Source organism: Crinia signifera, chromosome 8 (genome assembly GCF_055691185.1).
Source record: "Crinia signifera chromosome 8, ASM5569118v1, whole genome shotgun sequence".
Lineage (NCBI taxonomy): Eukaryota > Metazoa > Chordata > Amphibia > Anura > Myobatrachidae > Crinia > Crinia signifera.
Window position 1 is genome coordinate 140,608,303 of NC_139224.1, and position 16,894 is coordinate 140,625,196.

At 44.0% G+C, this 16,894-nt stretch overlaps 1 protein-coding gene across 2 annotated transcripts in view; it reads left to right on the forward strand.

The window, feature by feature from the left end:
- The first annotated feature begins 212 nt into the window (after window positions 1-212).
- Window positions 213-16,894, forward strand: part of TNR (tenascin R) — a 413,177-nt gene continuing 396,495 nt past the window's right edge. For both annotated transcript variants that reach the window (XM_083157271.1, XM_083157272.1), the window contains exon 1: window positions 213-513. The gene's annotated coding sequence lies outside the window, so the exon portion shown is untranslated. The remainder of the gene's footprint in view (window positions 514-16,894) is intronic.

The window sequence follows — 16,894 nt, forward strand, 5'->3', positions numbered from 1 at the left end:
AAAAATGCACAAGCTTGAAATATGCAATTTATATTTATAGCCAAGGGTGAGAGAATACCATACGTATGTTAGAGGTTTGCAATCCCAGATACTGAGAAACACTGTCAATAGATTTCTTACATGGGGGTCAATTATTCCATGCTGCCAGCTGCAACCACCTTTCGTTTTCCCACCCCTCTCTGTCCACTAGGGGGCCATGGTAGACTGAACACAACTGATGGGCTGAGAGGAAGAGGGGAATATGACAGCGCTGGGCTTCTGCACTCTAATAAACCCCAGCAGGATCAGCTTCCAGTGCACAGTGTACTAAAGGCAGCCTGATCCGAGGGAAAGCCTGCAACAAATACCCAGCCACACTCTCGGGGATCTGGGCTGTCCCCCAGCTGAGAAAGGGGAGCTGCGTGATCCTATTTCTGCAGGATTGTACTGAAGCTGCTGATTAACCCAACATTTCTCCACCCAAAATCTGGAACCAGTGCTCTACACCCATCCCAGAGCAGCCTTATCAACCGGGTGAGTTCCTCCAGTACTTCATCTGCTTGCTGAGCTGATTCTGTTTCAGCACCTTGGACAGTGCGCAGAGAGCGAGAGATACTGTAGCTCTTGGCCAAATTCTCAGCACAAAATCCTATTTTGCTTAACATACAGGGTTCTCTTATAGCAAAATGCAATCGCAGATACAGTTGTTCTATTAATATAGGCTGCGTGAAGTAGAGATGTCATGCTTTTACACTTGCAGCCTACAGTATTAAGGATGAAGTTGAAGAATTTGGCTTGCTGCAGTGTTGTGTCTATCTGTGTTCTCTCTTCTTACCTGATTACAACACCTACTGTATAGCATCTAATGACATATTTCATTGCATTTTCATTTTACTTCTTAAAAGCTTGAAAATGCAAGAGTCTATCACTAGAACTCCCAATAAAATATATCATATAGTATAGGATTACTATAAACCCTATCTGTACATTATTTATGGAAGTTTAGTAATTATGCACCAAGGTGGGTGCCTATCTGCAACTCCAAACATGAATACAGTGAGACACTCAGCACTTAAGTTCCTGTGAGATAACACTAGATGTGAGCAGAGATAAAACAGAGATAGAGATGGCTTGCAGCAGCAGTTGAAAGAGTGTTTAATATTGATTCCAATTTTGCACAAAATGCTATTTTGGTAAGAGAGGGTAAACAGCGGCACTTCACACGGTCCATTGTCATAGTATATGGAGTCGCTTTAGTATCTTTATACAGTGGCTTTAAATCTTTCTAAAGCACCATTGACTTGCTCCAGGGATTCACTCACAGGTCCCTTCTTGCTACATGATCCAGCATAGAATAACTTAATCACTACTCAGTTCAATCTTTGTGGGTTAAAAGGTGCAGCATAAACAACCGTACTCTCTATGGACATATAAAATGCAGGTTAGATACTAGACACTCCATTGTAAAGTTAGGACATGCCATTGCCAGAGACTTGTAATGCATTTTTTATACTGCTCTAGTGATTGCTTTTTTACCGGTTCCTAGAGCTCCAACATTCAGTGGGTCAAGCACTGCTGTTTTGGTTTAATCAATCCAGTTATTTTGAGCTATTGTCTTTTTTGGATTTTTGTTATATCCATTTGCCTTATCAAAACCCATCTGTATAATACATAGCAAATGGTGTATTTACAGCTTCACATTGTCATTGACTTACTGTAAGATTTCTACTTGATTTCTTTGCAGTGTAGATAAATATTGGTCGACATGAATTTTGAACAAACCGTCTTTCAATACAGCTGATGTTTGTGGATTAAGTGACATATCTAGACCTGGTTTAGACTGGGTTTATAATAAGAAGACATATCTGATCTTCATGTGGTTTTGAATGAAATGGTTATTAATAATAAGCAGAAATATTGCAGGAAATTGTGTAAGAATCTGTCAGACTGTATCTTATTTCCGATAAGTCCCATTTCATGGTTGAAGCATTTTATTTGTAAGCACTTCCGTGGCCAAAGACTTTTCAAGAAAACAGCAGGAAGCCACTAGGACCTCTTCTGGATAATTACATGATGCGGTTTATAGCACCCGCCAAGCTACTAGGGTTATAATTCAACTTCAAGTATTCTAAGCTTTATCAAGAACCTATATACATATATTTGTGAATGTTACAATATCTCGTTCATATGACTTAACTTATATTGGAGGGGGATCTGTTATATTGGAGGTTTCCCGGTCTTGGAGATCATCCCTGGAACTTTGAGCCTGAATCACCTTATATACTTATCCAGGCACCCAAGTATGAATGAACTTGTATTCCTTCCAGTGAATGAATATAGTTGGAGCCCAAGACACGGTCTCTAAATATTTTCATGCTTGGAGTAGTCTTCCTACAGAAGTACTATATTGGGAGTGACAGATGTTATAGCAGCAGAAGAAGCTGGAGAATCCATGGGTTCCTGATTCTATAAATATTTAGTAGCAGGAGTTACCTTATATTACTCCATTGGATCTGCAAACTATGAGCAGCTGAATTCCATATTGTTAATTCTTGGCATAATGTCACACATCAAAGCTGAACAAGTGTACACAGCACCTGATGCTACTGGCAGAGACATCACTGTAGGTTCAAGTCTATCTGAAATGTCACTGTGGTAATTACCACATGGGGCACAGAGTAACCTCTCTGTAGGGATAATAAACATTTGGTAATAGCTATCACCTTTATGTCCGGTATGAATTAATAATCTAATCATTTGGAACACAGAAGTTAGATGAAGAGCAATCTTTTTTGTCTAATGACTTAATAGCGCTGACACAGTTCATCAACGCTGTCGGTTTTGGATTGACTTTCATATGAATCCTATTTTGAAAATATGCAGTGCACCCTAATATTGTGCAATGGTTTTCTAAATCTGCTCCAAACCATTACACACACACACATACATATACACAGACACACAGACACATTCGCTTACTTAATTAAACAAGACTTCCCCAGAGGTGCCTGATGAACCTTCAGTAGCAAAACGCGTCAGCATGGTTTAGTGTAGGGGTAGCCAACTCCAGTCCTACCAACAGTTAACATTTTCCAGGTCTCCGCACAGAATCACAAGCTAAGTAATTATCTCTACCTGTGGATCTTTTGTAATTTGTCAGTGAGTAAAGAATGCACCTGTGCACCTGCGAGGTGGTCTGGAAAACACGAACTGTTGGTAGCTCTCGAAGGACTGGAGTTGTCTATCCCTGGTTTAGTGTATTACACACTCCAGTAGTACAGTAGATGTACATTTAGAACGTCCTGTTCTTAATGCAACATCAAACTTTATATATGGTGCTTGGTGTCTCTTCTTATAAGCATTGTCATTATTTTGTAAAGAACATTTTTTTTTTATTAAGCTGGTATTAAATAGTTTATGTCTATGGAGAATTTAAGTAAAAGAGACGGGAAGTCACAGACTCTCAAGTTCCTTGCATTCAGTAATCTGTTGAAGCATCTTGAAATATTCAGTTCAAAGACATCAGTTACTGGACTCCAAACTGTCATCAGGTTTAACTCACAATCTCTCTTTTATATTTCCACTACCAGAAGTGTTGTCTTGAAAACATTTACTAATGACCATATACAGTGATGGACTATGGCAGTGATGACTAACCTTGACACTCCAGCTGTTGTTGAACTACACATCCCAGCATGCCCTGCTACAGTTTTTCTATTTAGCCATGCTAAAATTACTGATGCAGGGCATGCTGTGATGTGTAGTTCAATAACAGCTGGAGTGTCAAGGTTAGCTATCACTGGACTAGGGCATAAAGGGCCCACCAAGGAATGCAATGGCCGGGGCCCATGCTTAGAGGCTGTTGGCCAGTCACTACAGAGGCTTGGCTAACCAGTACAGAGTGCTTGGGCTGGTCCTCTGTAACAAATGTATAGTTAGTGTACAGTTAGTGTACAGTAAATGTGTGTGTATATATATATATATATATATATATATATATATATATATATATATATATATATGCACAGTAAAGGAGTTATAACTTTTTCGTCTTATTTACCAACAGTGACTTGTGGTCCCTGTATTTTTGCATTTTTGCATTTCTCTGCTCATATTTCTTCTTGCAGGGGCATCTTTAGAGAGGAGGAACCTCCTCTCTGCCAGGAGTGGTGCTGGGAGCAGTAAGGTCTGAGCGCTCCAGGCTCAGACTCTACAGTGCATGTGCGAACCTCCACTGCACTGTGGAGTCTGAGCACTAGAGCACCAAGACTCCACTGCGTATGCGCAGATCACCGGGAAAATGTCCACTTCTGTATTTTTCCAACGATTTCTGCAGCATTCCTGCCACTGCAGTGGAACTTCGGAGGTTAAGTATTACCAAAATGGGACTCAGGGGCCTCTGTGCACTGTGCACCCATTATAGATACGCCTCTGTCTGCTCAGTTTATTACATGTCAACTTTACCTAGAGTTAGCATTACCTATACCTATTGGGGACCATGTATAACACTGTCAAGAAGTGCCCCACAAAGCTGGGGAAGCTGAAGCTTTGTATTGTCCCTTCTGAGTATTATTATTTTAGTATTTGTCAGTCAGAAGTAGCGTGCTGTGTTCTCGCGACCAGCATAGTCAGCGTAGGCAGTATGTAGTTAGCGTAGTGTCCCTGTCAGAATCGGCGTAGTGTTCCCGGGACTAGCGTAGTCATCGTAGTTAGTCAGAACTAGCGTCCCTGTCAGAAACAGCGTCTTGTTCTAGCATCGTAGTTAGTCAGAAGTAGCATCCCTGCCAGAAACAGCGTATTGTCATTTGATAATTTCCTTAATTCTTCTTCTTTATTATTAACTAAAAACCTAAAAAAGTTACCGGTTAACACATGTCGTCATTACCAGGGCCGGTGTAAGGCTTCTCATCACCCTAGGCAAAACTTCAACCTACTGCCACTCCCCCCCCCCCCCATAATGCCACCAATAACCATATTCCAACATCAATGCATACTTGCCTAACATTCTGGAATGGCAGGGAGCCTCCCAAAATTGAGTTGTCTTCCCAGTCCCTCAGGTAGGTGGGACAGACCCCTGCTTTCTCTGGAGGCCCCCAGCACCCTCCCCTTTGCCACCCACAACAGAGTACAGGAAGAGAAGGCAGCAAAATAGGAAAGTATGCCTCAAGAGGAAGTATGGAGGTGAGGTCGTAGAGGTTTCACAGCAACCACCTGCATTAAGTACAACAAGGATCATCACAGACATCCTTGATTTTTTGCTAGGCAGACTTGGTGGTGCCCCCCTAGATCCTGGCGCCCTAGGCAGCTGCCTAAAGCTGCATAGTGGTAGAGCCGGCACTGGTCATTACTGTCTCAGATGTATGATATGGCAGGTGTGAATGTGTTCCGGAAACACCCCCACCATCCTCTCCAGCCCGAAGCATGGCGAGCAGACGCGTTACATGTCCTCCCAACCTTTTCATACCCCCACTATCCACGTCGGCGTGGAGGTGATTTTATAAAGTGTAGTGAGCGCAGCGAGCCACCGAGCCCGAAGCATGGCGAGCACAGCGAGCCCTACGCGGGGACGCGGAATACATGTGAAGTAATCCGCGTCCCCTAGCGGGGATCGCTGCGCTCGCCGCGCTTCGGGCTCGGTGGCTCGCTGCGCTCGCAACACTTTATAAGATCAACTCCACGCCGACGTGGTTAGTGGGGGTATGAAAAGGTCAGGAGGACGCATAACGCGCCCCCTCGCGCTAGAGCATCTAAATTTAGATGCACCCTTTGTTAGCATCTAAATTAAGATGCTACAGCGTCTAAATTTTGATGATCCCTTTGTTAGCAGTTTGCCGACGCTGTACTTTTAGTGTTTGTTAGCGGTTTGCCGGGGTGTATACTTTAGACGCCCCCTTTGTTAGCTATGTACCGGGGTGTCTACTTTAGAAGCCCCCTTTGTTAGCGATGTGCAGGGGTGTCTACTTTAGATGCCCCCTTTGTTAGCGTTGTGCTGTCTATTTCTCTGTGGAACTACAAGTGCCACAATGACCTGTCACCGCAGGGCTGCCGCGGAGTCACTACACTGACAACGTAGTTCAAGCTGCCGCCATGAAACTACAGAAGTAAGGCAGCCGTTGGACTATGCTGATAATGTAGCTTCAAACAAACTTAGCGTAGTGCTGCTGCCGGGGCTACGCTGATAACGTTGGATTCAAACTTAGCGTAGTGCTGCTGCCGTGAAACTATACAAGTACCATTATTTCTCTCCAGCCCTTCACTGGCTGTTTTAGGCATAATAAATATGGTAGCAACTGCAGTAAGTATCGTATTCAGTATGCACCAATACATAATGTTGCCACTACACCATATAGTGCAGAAATAGCATAGCTCTTCTACATTAGGCAGCACCATGCTGAGAATGCCAACAGAGCCATAGAGTAATGATTAGATATGTACGGGGACCCCATTTTGGCACTAATTCATCATTGTGTTTTGGCTCAGATTCCGTTTTTGGTTTGGTTTTGGATTAGATAAGCATTGTTAAATAAAAAAACATAGATAAAAGTCGATAAAAACAGCTAAAATAATGTCATTTGGTCCCTGCTTACACCAAAACCAGAGATCACTTTTTAAATTTGAGTTCCAAACTGACATCAGACCTGAGCAGGACTGGGTTCCACTAAGAACCCCAAAGTTATTCTGAAGTGGGACTCGATTCAACGCGGAACCCTGGATGTGATTGTGCTTCATGGCAACCGCACCGCACACCTCTAGTATTGATGAATACTGGATATACATGAGTACAGTATGTTCGATAAAGAGTGTAAAGTACTGTTGGTTGATTCCCATGCTACACAATAAACCCTCTGTGTGGCAAGCGCTAGGTGTAGCCATGTGCTGGACTGATTAATAAGATGATTCTGACTTAAATGAGAAACAAGTTTCACAGCATTGATATGGATTCCCTGAGACCGAACTGTGTATTATGATCATATATGTAATAATTGAAGAACGCTAGCGAGGCAAAAACTAAATTATCATCTCTCTCTCTCTTTATGGGGCCAGTTTATCACCACCTGCATCTGAGGATGTGATGCGATAAAACTAACCCACAATCCACAATGCGATAATTGATTCCATTGCATGGATGTATCAATAATCGCATACAGACACAGAGCTTGTGAGAATGGCTTATCAGGATACTTTTCTCATGTAAAATACAGAGCATATGTTGCGCATGCGCCACCGACAACATTGTTGCCACTACTGTTGCTGCCAGGAATCTGCCCTCACCCTCCACCACCACCACCATAATCAACCCAGCGCTGCTCATACTCAACTGGGGACTGGTGATTGGTGCATTGGGAGGGCTGATGGTGATCGGATCCTCTTTAGCTGTGTGACTCCTGGTGCTGTAAAGTGAGCTGTGGTCAGTGCCATGTGGGTGTGTATACCTCCTACACAAATAGAAATAGAATTGACATATTGGAAGAGAATACTGCTTTCCTGTCTTTAGGAGACATTGGGCCAGATGTATTAAGCCTGGTGAAGAGATAACGTGGAGATAAAGTGGAAAGTGATAATGCACCAGCCAATCAACTCCCAACTGTCATTTTTAAAACACAGGTGATTGGCTGGTGTGTTTTCACCTTTTCTTCACCAGGCTTAATACATCTGCCCCTGTTACTCTTCTTTCTTCCAACAAAGGTACCGTAGTCAGCCTCAAGTGATGAAACACTGCAGGAAATAACTGATTCTGAACCCTAAACTGGAGTAGAGTCACTTAGAGCAGAGGCAAAATTATGGGTCATGCCCCAGCCTCCCCCTAAGCACCTTATTACAAGTTTCTCCCCATTATGGCATGGCCCTCTTGATCTTGGGAACTCTCTACTGCCAAAGCAGCACCAATCTTACCCCTCCACCACCACCACTATCATTTACCAACCACTGATCTCCTCCTCACCAGTTACAAAAATATATACATAAATAAAAATCACCTGGCCTCATCTGTCCATCAGCCTATCAGGGCTTATGCAAGTGAGCATGTTGTGCCCCAACCCAACAAGTGTCACTCAATAGTGGGGTGAGGTTTGTTGGAAATCCACCACTGCATAGAGAGATGAACTTTTTTTTCTAGGGACCCATCATTTACAAAATTGCTTTCCTACTTCATTAACTGTCATATCATAATCAATGGTTTTGCATAAAAACTATAAATATATCATCATCATCATCACGCTACCATGATGAAGGGCCTATTTACATGGAGGACTAGAGCTGCAGTTCATCTGCCCCATTGTTTGGCCGGACCTATGTTCACTAAGCCAAGGATAATCAAGCTAATACAGGTTGACCACTGATTTTCAGGCATTTGATGGTTCTAGACCTCTATTAATCCAGTCACATCAGGTGCTGGGGGAATTAAGACTACGGGAGGCTTTAAAGGCTGCAGGAGGGTTAAAAAGTGCAGCGGGAGGGAACCACGCTGCATGTGAGGGAGCCATGCTGCCTGCGGGGGAGCCGCAAAGGGGAAGTGATGGTCATACAGATGGAAACGGGTGCAGAGGGGGTAAGTCGCAGTTGGGGGAACTACAGTAGGAGCGTGTCCCTCCACATGCGCTCCAGGGGATACCACAGATATTCCAGCAAAGACGGTTATCTGGCACAGTGCTGGAACCCAGGGTGCCGGATTATCGGTGGCCAACCTGTATATTAAAACTTGGGAGATTTGCCAGTCTATTAAGACGAGCAAAGCTCTAGTGGGTAAATGTAATTGAGTTTTAAGGCAGCAATCCTTTACAAGATAAAACCAACCTGGTTTAACCTTGAAAAGGATTGCCGCTTTAAAAATACCGGCATTGTTGCTCGGAATCCAGCACGGGTGTTTCCTTATATTGTCATTCATCTTTTGTTTGGCATAAAGGTATTTTGAATCTCCATTCAGTAACAACTGTCTAATATGTCCAGCTGATATCTCTCCTTGATCATAGCTGTGAAAATATACATTCTCTTTCCATGATTGATACAGTATCTTTAGTTTTATGGATATGGATGGATGGGAAGGTTGGTTATTCTGTATTCTGCTTTTTAGGTCTGTAATCTGTTTATCAGTTTTTCTCGATCTGACACATCCATGATCCTTAGCCAAGGGCTGTTTAACTTTAAACATTCTGTAATAATAAATCATTTATGTATGGGAAATGACGGAGCATTGTCTAGAAATTACCCTCAGACTGTGCCTTTCTTTTTTTTTCCTCCTACCTTTTGTCCACAGTTCATTAATTTTAGAGTAGATTAAGAGCGTAAAATAATATAGTTACAAGCTCCCTTTTCTTGCCTTTGCAGATTTATTTTTGTGTTAACTACGGGCTCTTAAATGTGGAATAAATATTATGCTGTGAACTGGAACTCTAAGGACCACGTCCCTGCTAGATTTGGCGTTCATCTGCATCTTTTTCTTTGATCGGATGTGAGTCAGAGGGAATGTCCCATTGATGAGAAATGTGGGTTATTCTTTCTTGCCTTCAAAAGCGATAAACAAAAATAGATTTGTGTGTACGTGTGTGTGTGATTGTTCAGTATAATAACAGATGTACGACAAATTTCTGCAAGTCTCTGGCAGAGAACATGTTGGTTTAGATAGACTCTGCCAAGCTCGCTAGCGAGATTCATATAGCACTCAGGAAGCCTGAAATTGTTCCCTGTGATGGGGTTGCGCTCTGTGGATCAGTCATGTATTTATAAAACAATTTTAGGTGCAAATGGGGTAATGGAACAGTGACGGTACAGCCAAGTTTGATTAATATTTCCCTTCTTGACTTGATTACGAAATTGCACACAGAGATCTAAGGCAGAGATGAGGTCAATGGCTTGTGGGTGGCCTATTCACTTTTGGTGGGTGGGGGGCATCGCTAAATCAATAAAGCAGATCCAGGAATTGCCGATCTTCTTTTAAATTCTTACCAGTTTTACTTAGGATCAGTATAAGTGATAATAAGGTGTGCTGCTAACAGCGGCTTTTTAAGGGATTGTCAATCCCTAAAAATCAAAGATTTACTTAGGATCAGGGCTGCCATCAGAAATTGTGGGCCAAATAGGCAGCCCCCCCTTCCTCTTCTTGAACCCTTGGAGTGTCCGGTGAGACCACCTGTGTCCTTAGCACTGGCCACATTACTCTATCTCTACATTGCTTCAAAAAAAATGTGAACTTTGCTTATAATAAATGATATATATATACAGTGTATGTATTCCTACACTGATGCCAGCAACATACCCGCCATGCACGATGCTGCTGGGAACACACATCATTAAGTGTGAACCCAGCTTTATTGACAAGATCTGTGATTACATAGGTAATGCAAACAAATCATATGAACAAGCAAATTTAATAAGACAATTGATTATTAGCCCCTATTGGAGTGCAGGCTTGGTGCTTAACTTTACAGAGGAAAGAAGAACAGAATTCAGAACTGATGACTGATAGATTTCACCATATGTATCACCTAGCAGGGAATACGCTCACCCAAATGAGCCCTACATGTTCGCTATACTACAGGACAGAGCATCATAAAACCTATAGGTGGTAAGGTAATGATTTTTAGCTCCGCACCGTTCATTATCTTACTATTTAAGATGTCAATATTACATAGACACACAGACGTTGATTGCAGATAAGAACCACTTGGCCGCGTCATGGTTAAAATGGAGTCATCAATTAATTTCAACAGGATTTTAAAGTCTGAAATGTTGACATTGTCAGAATGCTGACATTTCCATGCCTTATGATTACCAGTAGGATTAGAGTTAGGGCTGTTAGGGCTAGGTTAGAGACGGAACTACCATTGGTGCCGCAGGTGCATTGCACCTTGCCTCCTGATGACTAAGGGAACCACTGCTGCCCAGACACAATTCGTTGTTGGAACATATTCAAACACTCCAACTAATTCCCCAAACACCCTGCCTTCTCACTAGACGTATGTCTCCTTAGTGTACATATGGGAAATTAGATGTTTCATTGCAAAACTCTATCCCAACTCAAGAATTGTCGACATTATGAGGCAGACTCTCTGTCGACAAACTTTCATCAACCCTACCACATTGATTTATTCTTCAAAATTTGCACACCTAGGAATGTAGAGACCAATCATACTTACCTTATCTTATTCCAATATGAAATCAAAACTGTCGATACAATTCCTGTCGACAAAACAAATATATAAAAAAATAAAAAAATATTAATTTTCTTAAATTTTATTTCATAAGCTGTTTTTTACAATTAAAGTAATTATACATACACTATCCACAACAATGGGGTCACTAATACCCCTGTTCCCGTTCTGCACAGTTTTATATCACGTTTTGTTTTAATTTGTTACACTTGTTGTTTGGGTTTTTTTTCACTGCCTCCCTTCCACTATATCAGTACGGATGTGGGCCATAACCTTCATCTAAATCTACCGTCACTATCAGTGATACACTTTAAACTGTTCACATCCTTATGATAGAGACTGACATAGTCAGTTATGCACTATAATACCAACCACTTAATTATGAAATATTCATGCATACCACACATCATTTTCTTTTTAAAAAATGCACGCTCTTCCATCACATTCCACTTCTATCATTGACAACAGTCAGTGGGAAATCATTACTGAGACAAACGGTTACAAAGTTTACTTTTTGTCTCGCCATATACTGTACAGTTTTATGATCAACAGTTATGTGAGGGAACTGCATAAAACCTACTTACATGCACTATTTAAGACATATGTCAGTGTCTCATTTATCACTCTTTACTCTTTAGTATTTAAGGGACATTCATATCGCTGTCACGCATACTAGCTAAGTTTATAAATGCTAACATTCTATGTGCCATTCCAGACGTTCATCACGGCTTGGAGAAGAGATCACCAAACATGTGTATAATATAATATAATATAAAATACACACATAGAGTCAACTACGTAATATATGTTAATTAGAGTTATACATCTGAATTCACCACGCCCATCGAGTTCGAATGATCCGGCCATTGGTCAAATGCTCTACAAGAATTCCCATACGCAGTGTGACTTAACCTAGCCCACTAAACGACCATACATCGCTCCGGAGAAGGAGCGAACATATGATTGGACAATCTCTAGCTACTGAATCTTGAGATACTCACGCCCGCCAATTGATTTAACCAAGCCCACTGAACGATCATACGTCGCTCCAGAGAAGGAGCGAACAGATGATTGGATACTCTCTAGCTACTGAACTCTGAGATACTCACGCCCACCAATTGATAGGGTATATAAACACCTCAGAAGGGCCTGTCGGGTTGGCCTTGAAAAAGCTAAATGCGAAGCGTACGCCGGCTAGCGGTGACGCTCTTTGACTCGCATCTGACTAGGATGTATTTTTGACTTATGTTTTAACCCACAGGAACCCTTTCATTGTTATGCACACTGTTCTATCACCGTGCAGCAGGCACCATTGGTGATATCCTGTGACCATCCAATAACAATTAGCTGGGGGCAGAAACTTGCTGCTAATTAGGGATTGACCTCAATATATCTAAGGCAATCGAACTTAGCACTATCACTGTACTCTGTACGTTTATACTGCTTATAGGAGGGCACGCTGCAACTTATTTACCATTTACAGCGATCAGTGCCCCCACCCTTTACTGAATTTTGGTAGCTGTGTTGATAACACAGGTGGATTACTATTAAGTACCTACCACCAACCTTTAGCAGCGCCCATGCTAATTGTCCAAGTGTACCACACTGACTAAAAGACTAAAAACAAACAGTGTTTGAACACAATTAACTCACAGTCACTTCAAGAGTGTATGAAAACTTTGCTTATAAATCAGTGATTGTTAAAACCATTATGTGCTGATAGGCAGCGCTCCTGCTGTTTGTCTAAAATGTATTAAAACCAATAGTGCTTGAGTACAATCGATTCACCATTGTTTCAACGGTGTATTAAAACCTTTTTCACCAATGAGCAATTGTCAAAATTATTTCATGTTGACATAGATCGTATTGTATGTCGACACAGACCGGCAATAAAAACTCTTTGTGATAAAAAAGAGCTACACATGTATTTCTCTCCTCTTTAAGAGCAATTCCAGCCTAAACAAGAGGAATAAGAGGAATTCTAACATATGTCATTACTAGTGCTGGCCGAGTAATGTGTTGACGTGTTTGCACCCCAGGAGACTCAGATAGAAACATCCTATGCTATACAAGTTTATCTCAATCGGTCTCCAATGAAGAGTTGATAAATAAAGGAGAATATCCTTAATACTGATTATCATCCTATATCAACCTATATAATCTACCTACAAAAGTAGACGGGTGTTTCTTATTCAACACTGAGGCTACCTTATATTGAGGATAATTCTAGCCTGCTCAACATATAGTCTACCTACAAAAGTAGACAGGTATACTCTATCCAACACCGAGCCTCGGTAATTGAGGGTAATTCTAGCCTGCACAATAGAGTTTTGAATAAACCAAGGTGCACTTTGAATCAGTTGACACCCGTGTAGACTGACATCTGAGTTGACTTTTCACTTGTTATAAAATTTGTTACATATTTGACAATACTTATAAGCCTATTGGATTCAGCACAATCACACAAATAGACTAACTCTAATATACTCTTGTTCACGATAGACGAATTCTCTACATAGAGGCTCACCTATAATAAGGGCAATTCTAGCCTATATATATAGATTTGAGCAAATGGTGTCCCACATGACACAAAGATAGTCTATCAAGCTGTGGTCACCAGCCAAACTGTGCAAATTTATATTGATCACCGCACTAGTGTCAGTATGTGCGCATTTACATGAAAGGGCCTTGAGCTACATTGACACTATTACACTATATTGACGTATTACTAATAAAATAAGTGTCAGCATACCAAACCTGTGGGGACACTTGTCATGATCCCCCCTCTGGGCACCCCCACCTGGATCATGAGGGGGTAGGCACCCCAAGATTCCTAAATATAGCCCAGAGACCCAGACACTCTCTTACCTGAATTAACAACATTTTTCCAATACAATTCCCTGCCTGCCATCTCATGGGGGCCGTGCCTCTCACACTAATAGAGCCTTCCACAGGACTGTATGTTCTATAGTACTAGGACAGGACTTTATTACATACCAGATGTCTGCCTGCGATGGGAAATAGTACCGCATGTTTATAAGTATTGCGCCCATCAGGGCATATACTCCTGAGCCTGATATGTCTCTATCACAGTAATGTATGGTTTATTGCATGTGTGTAATATCTTGTTGTCTAAATGCGGACAGCCGACACCCCCCTATCTCATCCCCCTCACAGGAAGCATCAGCAAGCTGAATAGGCTGAGACTTCACAACCAACAACAGGGTCTGTTTTGACTTCACACCTGGGCCGCCCCCTTATCAGCAATGGTTCCTGGCCTTTTGTTCTCCCCGGGGACTTGTTATAGACTGGCCGGCACCAGACCAGCAGGGGGCCAGAGAGTCCCAGAGAACAGCAAGTTGGCAGGGCTACAGCAGCAGCCAATCCCTACACAGGACTCAGGGGCATTTACATCTCAGGCTTCAAGCAACAACCAATCCGGTCGCAGAACTCAAGGATAAAATGGGCTAAAACAACAGCTCTGGGCTCAACTTTCTGCATCCATCCAGGATCCCTGACCCGGCGAGGCAGGATCCCAGGGGAGGAAGCTGAGTTCCCTCCAGACCCCACCAGAACATCAGCAGTGGGCAGTCGGCCCTGGCGCAGTGGACCCCATACCACAGCCAGCGGTTGCATCCAGCGTGCCAGCACCCCGACGGCACCCACAGGCCAAGCGGCGGGGATTCATCACCTGCAGGACCAGCAGTGGGCAGTCGGCCCTGGCGCAGTGGACCCCATACCACAGCCAGCGGTTGCATCCAGCGTGCCAGCACCCCGACGGCACCCACAGGCCAAGCGGCTGGGATTCATCACCTGCAGGACCGGCAGCGGGCATTGGCCCTGGCTCAGGGGAGCCCGTACCTCCGCTGGGGGTTCTGCATTCCCCCCTCACCAAGGCCCCACCAGCCTCAGCTCAGAGACTGCCCAAGGTGACTATTGTCTGTGGAAGGGAAGGGGAGGTGTTCACCTTTGTGTGGTTCTGATATAGTTAGTGTGTGCTGTGTATATTGTAGGCTACCTGTATTGTGTAGTGTTAGTGGTGTGGTTATGGTTTTCATGTACTGTTAATATGAAATAAAGGTGCGTTTTGTACCTTGCTTTTGTGGCCTTATTGTGTGATCCACGAACTGAAGTTCTCCCGGGACTGTGCAAATGCTGTAAACACTGCCTTTCTCAAGGCGGATATGAGCGCTAGGTCCCGACATGCACCCATGAGCCCGGGAGTCCTTACAATTGGTGGCAAGCAGTGGGGATCACACAGTCCTGTAGACCAGGTAGAACCAGGGGCCCGTATCGTTATACGGCCAGGTTCTGTTGGCGCAATAGCCCATAACCAGTAGTATAGAACCACACAGAGGTGAGCTCTTGTAACCCTAGCAGGGATGCCGGGGAGGAGAAAAAGGATAATTTGTGAGGGCATTAAGCGAGGGAAGAATTCCGCTTAAGTGCCGGCTTGTCCAGGGGACAATCCCTGCAAGCGAGGGAACGGCGGAGTGTGCCGTGGCCCAGAAACGGAAGCTGACGTAAGGGGGTCCAGCAAGTGACGCTGACCAAGCTCTACGAGTGCAGCCCGTGTGGAGAATGGCTCCAGGAAAAGGACAGAGACGTCCAAAGAGAGGCAAGAGGTGCCCACAGTCACCCAGAGCAGTGAGGCTCATAGATGAGGAATCGTCATGGAGTCTTCTGGCTGAGGAATGGGACTGGAGAAGCCCATCCACGCTGATGCAGCCCCTCTGGGAGGATTGGGAAGCAGCATATCGGTGGATTAATGTATGGACAGGTGCTACTACAGAGGAGAAAGCAGCTTACCTGACCGATGAATTTGAGCAGTATGTATCTGAGGCTGCTGCAGGAAACCTGCTGCATACGGTGGCGTGGAAAGCTTTTGTCACAGAAGTAAGTAACGCCACGCATCAGCTAATGCATAGAAGCCGGATCGCTGAGGCCAGCGTGCCAGCACCGGGTAAAGTGGTTCCTGGGAAGGAGCCCGCGAAGAGAACTCAAAGGGAGGAGGAGTTGATGGTGCCACCGGGGTGGATGACCGAGGGGTCCACTACCGAGATCCCAGGGGGGGAGGCAGAGGAACTGTGGCCTGCAGAATCTGGAGCTCCATTAGCGAGAATGAGTCTGGAGGACCTAACTGACGAATGGAGGCTACGATGCAGCACACCCCCTGAAGGCCGCTCACACTGCACGCTTATCCGATGGGTGTACGAGCAACAAGAGGACCCGCTACATGCATTCAGCGTGTATAGGAACTATGTCCTGTGTCCAGGAGAACTGAGAAGTGTCCAGGAGCAGTTGCAGTGTCTCCTGCACTGTTATGATAATGCAGAGAGGGTCGCCCTGGCACAGGGACAGCTGAATTCACCAGAGTGGCTGGACCAGTGTCAGAGGGTGGAGGCAGAGGAACAGCGGCTGCTGCGGCTCATGCATCCTCAGAGAGCCACAGAACTAGATCACCCACTGACACAGGGAGAAATCACAGAACTGTTCCCATTCAGTGAGTTGGGAAATGAGGAACTAGCTGTGGTGTGTCCCTGTGATATCGCACCAGGGACCCCGGACTCTAAAGGAGCCCTAACATCATGGACTGTGATTGTGGCAGATGGATATCGGGGAGGGGATATTTATTCCCCCTGCATTGTGCCAAGTAGTGTGGCGGAGCTGGGCACTGCGGCCCCACATGGGGATGATGGACTGGTGCACACGGAGCCCGTGATAGATGGAGCAGTGCCAGTATACAGTGCAGGGGCTGCCCCAGAGAC